The 17,817-nt window shown below is 43.3% G+C and overlaps 1 protein-coding gene across 2 annotated transcripts in view; it reads left to right on the forward strand.

Annotated features, from left to right (window-relative positions):
* The window catches only part of DNTT (DNA nucleotidylexotransferase), a 135,927-nt gene that overhangs the window by 39,345 nt on the left and 78,765 nt on the right, over window positions 1–17,817 (forward strand). The window lies entirely within an intron of this gene.

The raw sequence follows: 17,817 nt of genomic DNA on the forward strand, positions 1-17,817 counted from the left end.
CCGACCATATTCCTAGGGGTTTTGATTCCGAAAAATACAGATTCTTGGTTTATCATTATAAAAATCAATTAGCTGACAAACAAACCTCATACAAAAAAGATGAAGTGATATGTTTGTATTGCACATTATGGTATCACATGGGATTTTCCATGCTTTTTATTGTTGAAACTAAATTCCCATACCTAAAAATGGTACAATACGATAATAGAAGTTGTATGCTTTAAAAAAAGCCTTAATGTGTGCTTGAAGGCAATTAGTTTTCCTTGTTGATACTCATTCTTAGAAACTTGGTTGGGAGAAGAAAAGGGGGCAAAAAAGAGCCCAATATCTGCAGAGGTAGACATGGTGTGTTGGTTGACCTGAGAGACCAGTAATTTCTGTGTAGCTAGATGATCTTGGAATTTCCTACCTGCCTGGTTATTTTCCTTTAAGCTTTTTAATTTAGGGAGAAAATATGTGAAATCAATGAAAAAAAATCTCACCATCCCAATAAATCAATATTAGTACCTAAATATTCTCTCTAACATCACAAACTTGGGTGAAATCCTGGATCTTCTGAAGTCAAAGTCCCATTGGCTTCAGGGGAGCCAGTACTTCACCCAAATCTCTTCCCAAGCACTAATAATACTTGGTACATAATGTATGTAGAGCTACAAACTGCTATAACAAACAAGCAACCCTTGAAAAAACAAAAATCCAAATCCCAAACAAAATATTATCCTAGGCTTACATAATTAATCCACACAACCCTCCTTTAAGATAGGTGTATTCTCAATTTGCAGTTGTGGCAGATGGAAATACAGGTAAGTTAAGTGTGGAAGCAGATCACCTCTACATACCCAAATTGTTCAAGGGGGGCGGGGGGTTGTGGAAGCAGAGAAAGAACTGACAGGAAGGGGATGCAATGCATGACAGTTCGTTAGCAAGAGTCAAGTTACCTGTAACCCTAATAACGCTAGATTTGTAGAAGCGAGGATTGTGTGAGGCGAGTGGGAAAGAACTGCGTGAGAAGTTGTTGCAACCTTGTGTAGATAATGTGTAGAAAATATCGTATGTAGACTAGAGTCAAAACAAGTGAGAAAAATAAGATATCAAGATGGCCTATGTATAAACAAAATGCAGCTGTTGCTTATTATTGTCTGTAATGAAAGGTATAAAGGTTTGCTGTAATTGTTTACCTGTAGAGAGACCTGTTTAGCTCTTCCCTCTACGCAATTGTTAGAGAAAATAAAGTATCTGACTTGCTGTACCCAAACAAAGAGTGAGAACTCTGTTATTCTCTGACATAAGTGACTTTCCTAAAGCCACACAGCAAGTTAGCGGCAGTATTAGGATTATAATGCAGAAGTTCCTGGCTCCCAGCCCCATGCTCAGTCCACTGATGGATGCTGTTCCTTACAGCATTGTTATAAAACTAAGGTTTAGTTATACAAGTGAAGATTCACTAGCACCAGAAATTATTTAAATCTATTATGTTATTTGTCTGTTTTTCAAATCTTTCTTTCTGACTGGCTATCAGTATAAGAGTACCTTCCAGAAAAATGGTAATTAAAATGCTCTTCTGGGACTTAAAATATGCTCTGCACTTCTCTCAATCTTTTTTCTTTATAACTACAGGTAAAGCTGCCATACGAGGAAAGGAGAGGAGAAAGAGAGAAATTAAATTTTATTAATCATAGAAGCCAGAAACATGCAACTGATAGCATGTAGGTGGTCTGTTGTACCCATACAGGGCACCTTGGGAGTCCTCGCAGGGCTCCACATGTCCACCTGTGAGTTATCAGTTACAGGATCAGGGCCTAAAATAGCTTACAAGTTACTGGTGCCATCACCCTTGTGCCATCTCCTGATCCCTTTTATAATTATTCCCTACATCTATAATGCTAATAGTAAAAATATACACTACACAGTATGTAGATACATTGTATATAATGGAGAGATGGCCAAAGTGTGGCTTATGGCCCATACATGAACTGTGATTAGAGATGCTGCAACAAGATGGAGTATTACATTCTGGGATTCTAGTATCCGCATGCTGCACCCACATGTTTAAGATGATTGTGACTGCAATCCACTCAGTCTGATGCAAATTAGGCATGGACCTTGTGTTCCTGGTAAGATTTGTTATCTTAGGCCTGGTCTACACTAGGCGTTTATGTCGAAGTTAGCGCCGTTACATCGAATTAACCCTGCACCCGTCCACACCGCAAAGCTATTTAGTTCGACATAGAGGTCTCTTTAATTCGAATTCTATACTCCTCCCCGACGAGGGGAGTAGCGCTAAATTCAACATGGCCATGTCGAATTAGGCTAGGTGTGGATGGAAATCGACGCTAATAGCTCCGGGAGCTATCCCACAGTGCACCACTCTGTTGACGCTCTGGACAGCAGTACGAGCTCGGATGCTCTGACCAGCCACACAGAAAAAGCCCCGGGAAAATTTGAATTTGAATTCCTTTTCCTGTCTGGGCAGTTTGAATCTCATTTCCTGTCTGGACATCGTGGCGAGCTCAGCAGCACTGGCAACGATGCAGAGCTCTCCAGCAGTGATGGCCGTGCAATCTCAGAATAGAAAGAGGGCCCCAGCATGGACTGATTGGGAAGTCTTGGATCTGATCGCTGTGTGGGGCGATGAGTCTGTGCTTTCCGAGCTGCGCTCCAAGAAACGGAATGCAAAGATCTACGAGAAGATCTCTAAAGACATGTCAGAGAGAGGATACAGTCGGGATGCAACGCAGTGCCGCGTGAAAATCAAGGAGCTGAGACAAGGCTACCAGAAGACCAAAGAGGCAAACGGACGCTCCGGATCCCATCGCCAGACATCCCATTTCTACGAGGCACTGCATTCCATCCTAGGTGCGGCCGCCACCACTACCCCACCACTGACCGTGGACTCTGAGGATGGGATATTGTCCACGGCTGGTTCTTCGGACATGTTAGCGGACGGGGAAGATGAGGAAGGAGATGAGGAGGACGAGGCAGTCGACAGCACTTACAACGCTGATTTCCCCGACAGCCAGGATCTCTTCATCACCCTTACAGAGATCCCCTACCAACCGTCCCCAGCCGTTAACCCGGACACAGAATCTGGGGAAGGATCAGCCAGTAAGTGTTTTAAACATCTAAACATTTATTTTTAACAGAACAGGAATATTAAGAATAACAAAAATGGGTTTCTCATGATTAGTTTGTCCTAGGCGCTTAACGTTTCAGTCCTGGGCAGTGCAACTATTGAAAAAAAATCTAACAATGTCCAGTTTAGCATGATTGTTCTGCCCAAGCCGCTCTACTGTTTAGTCCCTGCCAGTGCAGCTACAGTAAAATGCGGTCTATATGTCCGGGGATGGAGCAGAAATCCTCCTGGGACATCTCGAGGAAGCTCTCCTGGAGGTAATTGGAAAGCCGTTGCATCAGGTTCCTGGGGAGAGCGGCCTTATTGGGTCCTCCGTAGATGGAAACGTTTCCGCGCCACGAGACAAGCAAGTACTCAGGGATCATTGCCCTGCAGAGCAGAGCGGCATACGGCCCTGGTCTTTGGAGGCTTTCCCGAAGCATTCTTTCTTTCTCACTGTCTGAGATCCTCATCAGGGTGATGTCGCTCATGGTGACCTGCTTTGAATTAGGTAGGGGAATGTTAGTGTTGGGACTGCTTGCCCGTTCCTTTACAGAACTGTAACCGCTGGTTTGCAGCCACGCGGTGGAGGCGTGAGAGGGACAGCCTACAGGGATCTTTCCCGGGGACAGCCGCGAGGGGGTGGGACAGGGGCAGAGTTCCTGCTTGCCGGATTGCTGGCAGCAGGGACTGACATTGCTTTCAATGTGAAATGAGGCCAGTGCTAATATTAAAGTTTTAAGCTGCCACAAGTCTACGGCTTACCATGTCTGCCTGATACAGAAATTCAGGTGTCCTGCCCCGCTTCTCAAATCTGCTGTGCAAGACCCAGGCACTGAATGCGAAGGCCGAGAATTCGACCTTGTGCTGAGTGCGCATGTGATAGGTGCTGTGCATGGTCTTGTTCACAGAGAAAGACTATGTTCTTTGTTCACAACTACATTTATCTTTCTGAGGAATTCACTCCCTTTTTCCCATTCCCACAGCCACATCTGCGACTGTCTCACAACCTAGCCTGGCATCACACTCCCAGAGGCTAGCGCAGATTAGGCGTAGGAAGAAGAGGACACGGGAGGACATGTTCTCGGAGCTTATGGCCTGCTCCCGAGCCCAGGCAGCACAGCAGACCCAGTGGCGGGAGAACTTGTCCCAAATGCACCAAGCAAACATGGATCGGGAGGAGAGGTGGCGGCAGGAAGACCAGCAGGCGACTCAAACGCTGCTTGGACTACTGAGGGAGCAAACGGACACGCTCCGGCACCTTGTGGATGTTCTGCAGGACCGGAGGCAGGAGGACAGAGCCCCGCTGCAGTCTATCTTTAACCGCCCTCCCCCGCCACCAAGTCCCATACCCCCCTCACCGAAAGTGCAAAGAAGTAGGGGCGGCAGAGTCTGTGCTAACTCTCACTCCACCCCTGCAGAAAGCTCTAGTAGTAGAAGGCTCTCATTCCCCAAAATTTGACAAGTTCTTTCCTTCCCGCCTCACACAAGCCCCCGTCCAAGTTTCACCTCCCAGTTCCATGTGTAGTTGATAATAAAAAATACGTTTCTGTTAATTACTGTTTCCATCATGTTCTTTTGGAGGAGGGGGGAAAGGGGGTTGGTAATTGGACAGGACAGTCACCTTTGGCAGGGTACATAGGCGGGGGCAGGTCCAGCAGCAGGGCACATACACAGTGCAGTGACTAGTTACCCTGGTCAGTCTGGGAGGTGGTTTTCATGTTCTGTGGTGGGGGGTGGGTTGCTCTGTGACTTTGTGGCGGCGAAGGGCAGTTACAGATCTTAAGCGGCGGTCCTTATCCTGGATCACAGAGCCACACAGCAGGGGATCTGTAACCGTCCTCCTCCCGCCACAAAGTCACATCGCCCCCCCATACACACAGTCCCGATCAAGAGGGGTGACAGGCTCCGTTGAAACAACCAGTCCACCACAGCGGAGCCTGTCAATCCTGGAGTTTAGAAGCTTCATTTGCGTCAGTACACTACACCCGCTCCCCACCACAGTCTACGTCCCAGTTTTAAAACATTCCCGCGAAAACAGTAATAAAGACAACGGTGTTCATTAACAAAGTAGAAGTGATTTTATTTCTAAACGTGTGTTGGAAGGGGGTAAAGGGGGTATGTAACTGGAGAGGATAGTCAACATTAACTGGGTAAAGAAACGGGGGCAGGTTCAGCTTCTCTGTACACTAACTTAAAAGTCACAGGTTACCCTGCTCAGTCAGGAACCTAGCTTTCAAAGCCTCCCGGATGCACAGCGCATCCCGCTGGTCTCTTCTAATCGCCCGGCTGTCTGGCTGGGCGTAATCAGAAGCCAGGCTATTTGCCTCAACCTCCCACCCCGCCATAAAGGTCTCCCCCTTGCTCTCACAGAGATTGTGGAGCACACAGCAAGCTGCTATAACAATGGGGATATTGGTTTCGCTGAGATCACAGCGAGTCAGTAAGCTTCTCCATCTCCCCTTGAGACGGCCAAAAGCACACTCCACCACCATTCTGCACTTGCTCAGCCGGTAGTTGAAGAGTTCTTTTTCACTCTCCAGGGCGCCAGCATAGGGCTTCATGAGCCAGGGCATTAGCGGGTAGGCTGGGTCCCCGAGGATGACTATAGGCATCTCCACATCCCCAACAGTTATTTTGTGGTCCGGGAAGTAAATACCTTGCTGCAGCCGTCTAAACAGACCAGAGTTCCTGAAAACACGAGCGTCATGAACCTTGCCCGGCCATCCGACGTAGATGTTCGTAAAACGTCCCCTGTGGTCCACCAGTGCTTGCAGCACCATGGAAAAGTAGCCCTTTCTGTTAATGTACTGGCTGGCCTGGTGGTCCGGTCCCAAGATAGGGATGTGAGTTCCATCTATGGCCCCACCGCAGTTTGGGAATCCCATTGCTGCGAAGCCATCTATGATCGCCTCCACGTTTCCCAGGGTCACTACCTTTGACAGCAGTACATCAACGATTGCCTTGGCTACTTGCATCACAACAACCCCCGCGGTAGATTTGCCCACGCCAAAGTGGTTCGCGACTGACCGGTAGCTGTCTGGCGTTGCAAGCTTCCAGAGGGCTATGGCCACTCGCTTCTGGACAGTCAGGGCTGCTCGCATCCGGGTGTCCTTGCGCTTCAGGGCAGGGGACAGCAACTCACAAAGTTCAAGGAAAGTTCCCTTCCGCATGCGAAAGTTTCGCAGCCACTGGGATTCATCCCAGACCCGCAGCACTATGCGGTCCCACCACTCAGTGCTTGTTTCCCGGGCCCAGAATCGCCGTTCCACGGCATCAACATGACCCATTGCCACCGTGATGTCCTCGGCGCTGGGTCCTGTGCTTTCTGAGAGGTCTGTGCTACTCTTAGACTTCAGGCCCTCACCGCGGTGCCGTAGCCTCCTCGCCTGACTTATCTGCATCTGCCTCAGGGAAAGATGGATGATAAGCTGCGAGGCGTTGAGAGCGGCCACAACTGCAGTGATGGTCGCAGCGGGCTCCATGCTCGCAGTGCTGTGGCGTCCGCGCTGTCACTGACTAGAAAAGTGCGCGAACTGATTTCCCGCCGGTGCTTTCAGGGAGGGAGGGCGGGAGTGATGGACGGATGACGACAGTTACCCAAAAGCACCCTCGAGACATTTTTTTTACCCAGAAGGCATTTGCGGCTCCACCCAGAATTCCAATGGGCAGCGGGGACTGCGGGAACTGTGGGATAGCTGCCCACAGTGCACCGCTTCCAATGTCGACGCTTTCCCCGTTACTGTGGACTCACAAAGTCGAATTACTGTCCTTAGTGTGGTCACACACGTTCGACTTTGCAATATCGATTCCAAAAATTCGATTTAAGTAAAATCGAACTACTCTCGTAGTGTAGACATACCCTTAGGGATAGACTAAGTAACACATGCACCTTGTTAGGGCAGAGTTATGGATTATTACAGTTGTAATAATCACAGTTTCTTCTGATGTGATGTATGCTTGGGACTTGTTGGTAACATAGATGTTTGCAATGTGTGAGTCTCTCAGATTCAGATATAGGCCTGTTGTGCTGTTCATGTTCTTTACATGGCTCCTTTATGCTTTTGTAATTGTCATTAGACTTTATATCTTTAAATGGTTATATAAAGATGTGCAGGTGAATTATACAGAAAAGTATGTGGTGAAGTATTAAGAGAGTGATCCTATGTATCAACAATGCCTAAAGGACTCAGGAGCACAAAATCTCTCCCCCGCCCCCCCAAACAGTAGCCTACCAAGCTACAGGGAATAAATGATAGATTGTAGGATCTTTGAACACGGTTCATTTTTAAATTGGGTTGACATAAATGTATTTAGCACATATATATTTTGGTAACTGAGATCCCATGATGGCTGTATAACAGTGAGTTTCCCCCAAACTCTTTCTTTTATTTGTATGAGGTGGTAGTAGTCAAACGGATTGCACTGGGTTGTAGTAAGAAATAAGAACCATTAGCTCAAGACCTCTTACAGGACAACTTCAGTTTGTGACTCCTTATTTGTTTGGGTTTCTTTGTTCGTATGTATAGATTTAGCACATTTTAAAAAGGTAGACAGGTTTGATTAGTCATCTCGCTTTGTGCCTGGGATTCTCCCATCCAGTATTTTACAAACATACCACAAAAACATGACTGCATGAAGTCTGAAAGTTCTGAATAACATATTCACACCATAGTGCACGGCTTCCTCTTATTGTGTAGCTATGTATCTCAGATTTATAGTGTTGGAGATAAGAAGCAGATAAGTATCTTGCTTCAGGTGTATGTGTTGTGTGCAGTTGGGGGAGCAGGGGGGAGAGAATTAGGGTATGTCTACATTGCAGTAAAAGACCTCAGAAATGGCTGTGGCTGACTCAGGGCAGCTGACATGGGCTTGGGCTGTGGGACTAAAATTAGAAGTGTAGTTAATCAGGCTCAGGCTGGAGCCTGGACGCTGAGACCCTTCCCCCTCACAGGGTCTCAGAACCTGGGCTCCAGCCCCAGCTGGAACATCTATACTGCTATTTTTAGCCCTGAAGCCCAACCCCTCTGCTGGAGTCAGCTCATGTGGGCTCTGAGATTCTGTGCTGTGTTTTATCACAGTGTAGAGGCCAAGGGTCTCTGAAATGGCAAGCCCTGTTCATCACAAGTAAACATGGAGAGGAGAGTACAAGATACATAACACAAAATCACTGGAATTCTTTCGTAATGAGCAATTACACTGTTTGGAGGTTCAACGGGGGATATAAACATTTGACTGATCTAAGGCTGGGGTTATTTAATGAGCTGCCTTTTTTGTTAGATTTCTGATATTTCTTGGTTCCACCTAATTTGCAAATGCCATGTAATCAGGTATTTCAGTATTTGCCCTTGCCAAAAATAGGCGGTGGAGACATGTGGAAATCAATTTAGCATGATTTTCCAAATGTTATAAAAGTTTTGTTTCAGGTTTGAGCTAATATTCAGCTCCAACTCATTTGAACTTGTTTTACTGGAACCAGTTTGCACATCCTTACAGTGTGCATTTTGTTATGTTGGCTGCCATCAATCACAGGCCTGGGTAAAGTCTATGGGTGTACTAAGCACCATTCATTCAGGCTAAATGAAAGAGCAATTAAATCCCCCTTTGTGTGGCGATAGCTGAAACAATAGAAGCCACTTCCCCACTGTGCTTTCTAACATGGGTCAGGCAGCTGAGAGTATCTTCCTTGTGAGTATGCTTTGTACTTTAGGAACCCAGGGTGAGATCGGGGATATAATGTTTAAACCACAACACTCTTCATTAGTTACATGACAAGATGGCTCCTACAGACTCTGCGCAGACCCTAAATGTGTCTGCATCATGTACATTCCCTTGCAATGCATCATGTACATTCCCTTGCAATGGGAAGCCCCTGATGATTATGCATGACTAATTTTAAACCGATAGTACATGATATACCACATGCTCATGGCACAGGTCAGCCTGAGCAAAATCAAGCCACGTGGGAGAAGTTACAAATTCTTTTCTGCTATGACACTCTTTTCTAGGTGAGATTGAAAAACAAATTGCAGTGCTGAAATGCAAGGGTAAATTTAGAAATGGAACAGCTGTACTTAAAGAATGAATAAATCACGCTTCTACACACGCTGTCCATAGGAGTGCATTTTGTTGTCTATCTAGTGAGTGCTGAGCAGCTCCATGCTGGACAGAGAAGTGTTGAAGAAGCAGATAACACCATATAAAGAACATCATAGAATGTGTTACAGGAAGGACTTGTTTCAGAGAAGTGGGCTGTAGTCCACGAAAGCTTATGCTCTAATAAATTTGTTAGTCTCTAAGGTGCCACAAGTACTCCTGTTCTTCTTTTTTTAGGAAGGACTTGGTTTGTGGTGCAACATACTTGAAGTAGCATAACATTAAAATAATAAGAAAATTATCATGAATAATATAGTTCTGATTAAATGTTGTACACATGTATAAAACAATTTTCTTGCCCTATTATCTTGAAATCTAAAGGCCAAATACTGAGAGGAACTAAGCGCCCTCAGTTCTCCTTAGTTGCAGTGGGAGTTGAAAGTATGCAACTCATCTCAGAATTTGACTGTAAGTAAAAACATCATGTGATATTGGGGTGGGGACAGGGAAGACAAATTACAGTAAAATGATATTGTTAGATTGATTTAGTTAATAGTGTGCATATGTCTTGAGTACCTGTTAAGAGTAGAGCAGTATATAAGCTGGGTGGATGTATCTTGTCACACATCTTTTAAGTGAGGCCTACAACTGAGTTCCTTATAATTTCTGTGGTCATTAAAAATCCCACTTCTCCTTATTAAGAGACTTTTGTTAGTAATAGTGTATCTCATATATAAAATGAGATAATATATCACAAGTAATGAGATGCTACTATTGGCGGTATAGGTGTTAGTGCTATTATTATGAGCTAATGCTATTATGAACACAAGACTATTAATAAAAAATGAGATTTTTAATGAACACAAGAAACTCAGATTTAGGTCTCAAACAAAAAATCCAGCAGCACAATGTCCCCTAACACCATGTTGGAACATTTGTTCAACAAAGATTCAAAGAGAAAGTTGTCACTTGGTGAATCACTAACACCACATACTGCAGCATCCTGGACTTTCATTGATTTAGTTTAGCTGATGAAATGACTGTAAATGACTCAAGATAGGGCTTCAGTTGTCAGTTGTTCTGCGCGGTATGCTTAGAGGGTGGGGTTATATGAGGGTTAGGTGTGCATGGGCAAAGGGAGTTTTTATGTTTTGTTTTGTAGGGGATTCAGTTCTGATGGCTGTTGAAGAGAAGTCAGTAAACTGCTGTTTAATTGTATTTTTGTTTATATAACATGTCGGGGTAGTGCCTGGAGCTCTGGGTAGGCATCCCTTTTAATTATTGTAAAAATCTAAAGAAGTCCAGTAAACAAAAAATATGTAGGAAAAGTGAAATTTAAAACACCTATTTTGAGATTGGATTCAACCTACTATGAAGTCAGATTCTGAACATGAGGTCTGATTTTCTGTGCATGTGTGTTTAAAGATCTAGCATCTGAGTTAAGCAAGTGACTTTGTTATTATATAATTTAGTTATAATGTAGTTCTTAAATGAAGACATCTTGGTTTCTGAACATTACTGCTCTTCTCACAGTAGATGGGTGCTTTGTACATTGTAAATGCAGGTGCAGTACAGCATATCCATAGAATCAGAACGATATTCCATCTGTCTACTACCATACTACCAACATGTGCTCTTCTCACACTAGCTCAGAGCATGGAATTAGTTTGAAATACATTTTATTCTCTGCTTTGATACAAGTAACTCCAGGCACCTAGACCCAGAGGAAGACTCCATTAGAAGACAGCAAAGAAATTAGCACAGAAAGGGAAGATATTAAGAATCACATTTTAGAAAGCAAGGCTCCACTAGTGGAGCTACAAGACCACTTTACTAATTTTGTCTGTAGATGTCTCTGTTAACACTCATTCCTATCACTGACTGTAAAAAAACAGGCATATACAGCCGAGAAGAATTCAGGCTTACTTACTCCCATCATGATATAAGTGGTTGTGTCATTGTGTAAAAATCATTCAGCTTATTGCCTTTAAAGGTCTGTACAAATGTTACGATTCTGGCCTTTTGTTTTTAGACTGATATTTTAATGCCAGACTGCATAGACATAAGCATATAGTGCTTAGTAAAGAAATATTATATTGTAATTTTTTAAAAATAGTTCCTATTCCATCCCATGCCCCATTCGCATTAGGGTCCAAATCGTTATTCTGTTTTTACTCAGACATTATTCAGTCAAATTTCTATTGACAGGAGTTTGCCTGAATGTGGACTGAGTAAAAATGGACTAAAGGCCTCAGGAGTTGAGCTAAAGTTTGAAAAGGACGGTTCAGTGGTTAGGGGGGCAGCCTAAGAGCTGGGAGACCCTCCCTTATCTGCTACAGACTTGGATAAACCATTTAGTCTTTCTCAGCCTCAAAGCCCATGAGAATAACAGCACTTCTGTACCTCACAAGGGAGTTACTATCATAAATACATTAAAGATTGTGAGGTGATCAACTCTGTGATAAAAGGAGTTATATAAGTACTAGAAAGGGGAAAAAAGCAGATTTTAACAAATTTAGAGAATTGGTAGGTAAGGTCCCATGGGATGAAAATCTAAGGGATAAAGGAGTTCAGGAGCGCTGGCATTACAATATTAAAGCCACAACTGCAAACTATCCCAATGAGAAGGGAAGACAGGAAGATTTGTAAGAGGCCAATATGGTTTCCTCAGCAGCTCTTTAATTAGCTGCAAATCCAAAAAGGAATCCTACAAAAACTGGAAACATGGATGAATTTCCAAGGAGGAGTACAAAAGACTAGCACAAGTATGCAGGGACAAAATCAGAAAGGCTAAGGCCCAAAATAAGTTACATCTACCAAAGGACATAAAAGGCAATAAGAAGATTCTTTAAACACGTTAAGAACAAGGGAAAGACAAAGGAAGTGTAGTTCCTCTACTTAGCAGGGAAGATGAGCTAATAACAGATGATATCAGGAAGACTGAGATATTGAATGCCTATTTTGCTTCAGTTTTCATGAAAACGATTAATTGTGACCAGATAAGCAGCAAAATTAAAATTAACAACAAAGGGGAAGGAATTCAAGCCAAAATAGAAAGCGAACGTGTTAAAGGATATTTAGATAAGTTAGATGGATTCAAGTCTGCAGGGCCTGATGAAATTCATCCTAAGCTTTTTAAGGAATTAGCTGAAGCAGTCTTGGAACTGTAAGCAATTCTCTTCAAGAATTCATGAAGGATGGGTGAGGTCCCAAAGGACTGGAGAAGGACATATGTAGGACCTATCTTTAAAAAGGGGAACAAAGAAGACCCAGAGAATTACAGACCAGTCAGCCTAACTTCGATACCTGGAAAGATACTGGAATCAATTATTAAACAACCAAATTGTAAGCAATTGCAGGCCGGTAAGCCTAACTTCAGTACCAGGCAAATTGGTTGAAACTGTAGGATTATCAGACACACAGATGAACATGATTTGTTGGGGAAGAGTCAACATGGTTTTTGTAAAGGGAAATCATGCCTCACCAATCTACTAGAATTCATTAAGGGAGTCAACAAGTATGTGGACAAAGGTGATCCAGTGCATATAGTATACTTAGATTTTTCAGAAAACCTTTGACAAGGTCCCTCACCAAAGTGTCTTAAGCAAAGTAAGTTGTCATAGGATAAGAGGGAAGGTACAGAAAAAGGCAAGAAAAATAATTAGGAGTATGGAACAGCTTCCATCTGTGGAGAGATTAACAAGATTGGGACGTTTCAGTTTAGAAAAAAGACGACTAAGAGGGGGATATGATAAAGGTCTATAAAATCATGACTGGTGTGGAGAAAGTAAATAAGGAAGTGTTATTTACTCCTTCTCATACCACAAGATTTAGGGATTACCAAATGAAATTAACAGGCAGCAGGTTTAAAACAAACAAAAGGAAGTATTTCTTCACACAATGCACAGTCAACCCATGGAACTCTTTGCCAGAGGATGTTGTGAAGGCCAAGAGCATAATAGGGTTAAAAAAAGAATTAGATAAATTCATGGAGGATAGGTCCATCAATGGCTATTAACTGGATGGGCAGGGATGCAAAACTATGCTCTGAAGTGTCCCTGGCCTTTCTTTGCCAGAATCGGGGAATGGGCGACGGGACGGGTCAATCTGAAGCACCTGCCATTGGCCACTGTCAGAAGAGAAGATACCGGGTTAGATGGACCATTGGTCTGACCCAGTATGGCCATTCTTATGTACCTAGAGTATGGGTCGGCAACCTCTGGCACGCGGCTAGCCAGGGTAAACATCCTGGCGGGCCGGGCCAGTTTGTTTACCTGCTGCGTCGGCAGGTTCGGCCAATCGTCGTCCCAGGCCAATGTGGGCGGCGGGAAACTGCGACCAGCACATCCCTCGGCCCGCACCGCTTCCCACAGCCCCCATTGGCTTGGGACGGTGAACCGCGGCCAGTGGGGGCTGAGATTGGCCGAACTTGCCAACGCGGCAGGTAAACAAACTGGCCAGGCCCGCCAGGGTGCTTACCCTGGCGAGCCGCATGCCAGAGGTTGCCGACCCCTGACCTAGAGTATAATAGGTTAGAAGTAATAGCCAACATGGATTTGTCAAGAAAAAATCATACCAAACCAATCTAATTTCCTTCTTCAACAGGATTAGTGGCCTAGTGGATGGGGAGTAACTGTAGACATAATAGATCTTGATTTTAGGAAGGCTTTTGACATAGTCCCACAGGTCATTCTCATAAACACACTAGGAATAAAGTCTAGATGGAAGTGCTATAAAGTGGGTGTACAACTGGATGAAAGACCATGCTCAGAGAGCAGTTATCAATGGTTCACTGTCAAACTGGGAGGGTACATGTACTGGAGTCCTGCAGGGAGCTATCTTGGGTCTCATACAATTAAATATTTTCCTTAATGACTTGGATAATGGAGTGGAAAGTATGCTTATAAAAGTTGTGGATAACATCAAGCTGGGAGGGGTTGCAAGCACTTTGGGGGATGGGATTAAATTTTGAAACATCCTTGTCAAATGAGAGAATTGGTCTGATGTCAACAAAATGAAATTCAATAAAGAGAAGTGCCAAGTCCTACACTTAAGAAAGAAAAATTAAACGCCCTAATACAAAATGGTCAATAACTGAGTAGATGGTAGTAGTACTGCTGAAAAGGATCTGGGGATTGTAGTAGATCACAAATTGAATGAGTCAACAATGTGATGCAGTTGTGAAAAAGGCTAATATCATTCTGGCTGTATTAACAGGAGTGTCTGATATAAAATACAGAAGGTTATTGTCCTGCTCTGCTTGGCTCTGGTGAGGCCTCAGCTGGAGTAATGTGTCCAGTTCTGAAAATATGTGGATAAATTGAAAACAATGGAGAGGAGGGCAACAAAAATGATAAAAGGTTTAGAAAATCTGACCTATGAGGAAAAGTTTAAAAAAATGGTTGTGCTTATTCGTGAGAAAAGAAGACTAAGGCAAGACCTGATAATAGTCTTCAAATATGTTAAGGGCTGTTAAGAGGACTGTGATCAATTGTTCTCTGTGTCCACTGAAGGTAGGACAGGAAGTAATGAGCTTAATCTGCAGCAAGGGAGATTTAGTTTAGGTATTAGGAAAAACTTTCCAGCTATAAGGATAGTTAAGTTCCAAGGGAGGTTATGAAATTCCCATCACTGAAGGTTTTTAAGAACAGGTTGGACAAACACCTGATAGGGATGGTCAAGGTCACCCCTCGTGGCTGGACTTGATGTCTTCTCAAGGTCCCTTCCAACCCTACATTTCTGTGATACTGTGATGATATGTTCACGCCACAAGTCACCTGAAAGGGTTCAGGTAGCTGGGAGGGGGCTAATTAACTGAACAGGCTGCACTTGGGGGAGGATTAGGTGCCCTAATAGAAGATGAAGCTCAGCTGAGCAAGTGTAGGCTGGGCCAGTATAAAGCCAGCAAGCTGAGAACAGAAGGGGGCTGCAGCAGAAGTAGTCTGCAGTCACTCCCTGGAAGAAGGGAGTATGGGCTGGAAATCCTGGTGTATGTGTGTATGGAGATGAATAGGGTGACAGAAGATAGAGCAGAGAGATAGGTAGGAGTCCAGGGAAATAGCAACAGAGTCTGGGAGCTAACAGATCATATTTGCTAGACATAGGGTCCCTGGACTGGAACCCGTAATAGTGGGGAATCCCAAGTTTCTCTACTAGCTGCTGGGAAAGAGGCATAGGACCTGGCCTTGGATTGAAAGACTGTCTGGAGAAGCATTCTGGCAACTGATCCAGTTGGACTTTGATGCCCCCAGAAGGAGAGAAACAGACAGTGACCTGGCTGGAAGGCCAAGTCACGAAGAGGGAGCCCACTGAATCCCAGAGAGTGAGAGGGGCTGTGGCGAGAGCAAACAATGGAAGTGGGTGTCTGACCTGGAGAGAGCTAATCTTCTGAGCAGCCAGGAGAAGGTATCCTAACAGTGAGAGAACCTCATGACAGAAACATTTCTATGAAATCTAAATTATGAAGCTGTTAATACCTTATCTTAATAAGACCTATATAAGCCTGGTGATCTAGCGCCTGAAAGGCTATCAGGGAACCCTCTAAGGAACTGAATAATTTGGCAGCATTCTTTTCAATGCAGGAGAAAGCGTTAAAGAAAACATTGTTTGAGAGGCTGCAACAGCCTCTTTGGTGAGCTTTGTTTGTGAAAACCTACAATATCAGTACTTTTACCTACGTAATCCACATCCAAAAAAGTACACCACCCCATCCTCATCACCATTACCAGAGGAATGGATGTATTCTTATCAATGCTGTGCAAACAGGTTTTTTTTTTTTTAAAAAAAGCATATGAAATCAAGACAATAATATTTTAAATCTATGTTAACATAAGTATTTTGGCTTTCTGCCAGAAATTTTTCTTTGTTTCTTAGCTTAAAGTGACTCTCTTCTGACATATTCAGTTTAGGCCCTGTGCCTAAGGAAGCAAGGATCTCAAATAAAATGGTATAAACCTAGTGAACAAATCTATTGGTGTGTATCATCTGGATTTAAGGGATCCTTCAGCTTCACTTAAGTTTTTGATGCATTTCAACAGACCTAAAAAAACAAACAAACGGGATAATAGGCCTATATAGCCTGGGACTGTGATAGTATTTGCTGCATAAGAAGGAAATATTTGAGGGATTTTTTAAAAAGTCAGATATTTCTGAATTTTTGGCCACAAATAAGATGGAATAGTTGTGCCAAAAACACTTTCATTAATGGTGTCACAGCATTGTATAATGTTGCTGATTTAGCTACTGCTATTGTGGTAATGTTGCCCATGACCTTTTAGAAATGGAACTGCTAGAAGGGTCCTGTAATCACAATAGTGTTACATTGGTGGTGGTTCCTCATAAATGAAATGTATTTTCTAATTTATTTTTCATGAGAGAGAGAGAGAGAGAGAGATAATATATGAAATATACAAACACTTTCCAATCTATTTAAATATTTTGAAAACATTTGTGGTTGATTGAACTGAACCACTCATTGGGTCTCAAAGTAAATTCCTTGCTAAGGCCTGATAAGAAGGAAGCTCTGTTTAATACTTTGTGTAGTTGATAAAAGCGCTCTTTAGTGGGAGCTGTAAGTGTTACACTGGACTAGTGCATGAAATGGTCTTCCCTGAAGACATAACCAGGATTTAAACTTAAATTATTAATATACTGTAGAATGTGCAATGTCATTCCAATTGCTGTTTGTTTACCATACAAATGATTTTCTTTCTGCTCTGTAGAGGTGTAAGAATACAATAGTATTAGATTTTGGACTGATACAACTAAGGAGGGACATCTGCTTTCATTAAGTTTTCAGTCAAGTTCATCAGTGGAGGTTCCTTATTCTACTCAAATCTTAGCATTATACAATTTCTTGGCAGTACCATTATACATTGGACGTACACATTTCTGTATGGCTTTTCAGTCTAAAACATTAGGTATAAATCAGGAAGATGTAACCTGTACCCAGATGCTCAAGTCCAATTACGTTAGTTTCTGCTTACTTTCTCCCAGTGCAGTTACAGGGAGGACAACTGTTTTATCTGCTGTTATTTCTCATTTTGTCAAGGACAAATCTGCTTTAGGGTAGCTTTGAGGCAGTCTGCTCACTGAACATTTGAGTTGACCAAACTGTTTGCACATTCTCTAATTTAAACATATCCTAGATGGACTTGGCAGTTCTGTAAGCAATATACAGAAGAGAGCATTTGGACATCATCAACAAACTCAGATTTGCCTCTAGTAAACTTTATTCCGCTGTGGATGAGGTTTCCAACTAGAAGTGATCCAATCCATACTAATGAAATACCATTAGCTTCCAGGACTCCTTAAGAAGATAGTAGAGGTTGCCACTCTCTTTCTTCTTCAAAAGCTTCCCTAACACTTAAATCATCAGTCAGGAAAGGAGGAAAGTCCTTTCCTGGGTAACTACATGATTAGTGGAATAAGTTTAAAGGCAATCCTGGTGTCTCCGATGGTCTCATTCAGAGAGTGACCTCTGCCATCAGAGCTTTGACTGTTTTTTTCCTCTCATGGCATCCATCACAAATCACCTGTAAGCCAGGATGAACTGTGAGAGTGTAGTGGTGGAAGAAAGTATTTCAGAGCCACAGTATCACTAGGGACAA

This window comes from Malaclemys terrapin, chromosome 7 (genome assembly GCF_027887155.1).
Source record: "Malaclemys terrapin pileata isolate rMalTer1 chromosome 7, rMalTer1.hap1, whole genome shotgun sequence".
NCBI classification, from domain to species: Eukaryota; Metazoa; Chordata; order Testudines; family Emydidae; genus Malaclemys; species Malaclemys terrapin.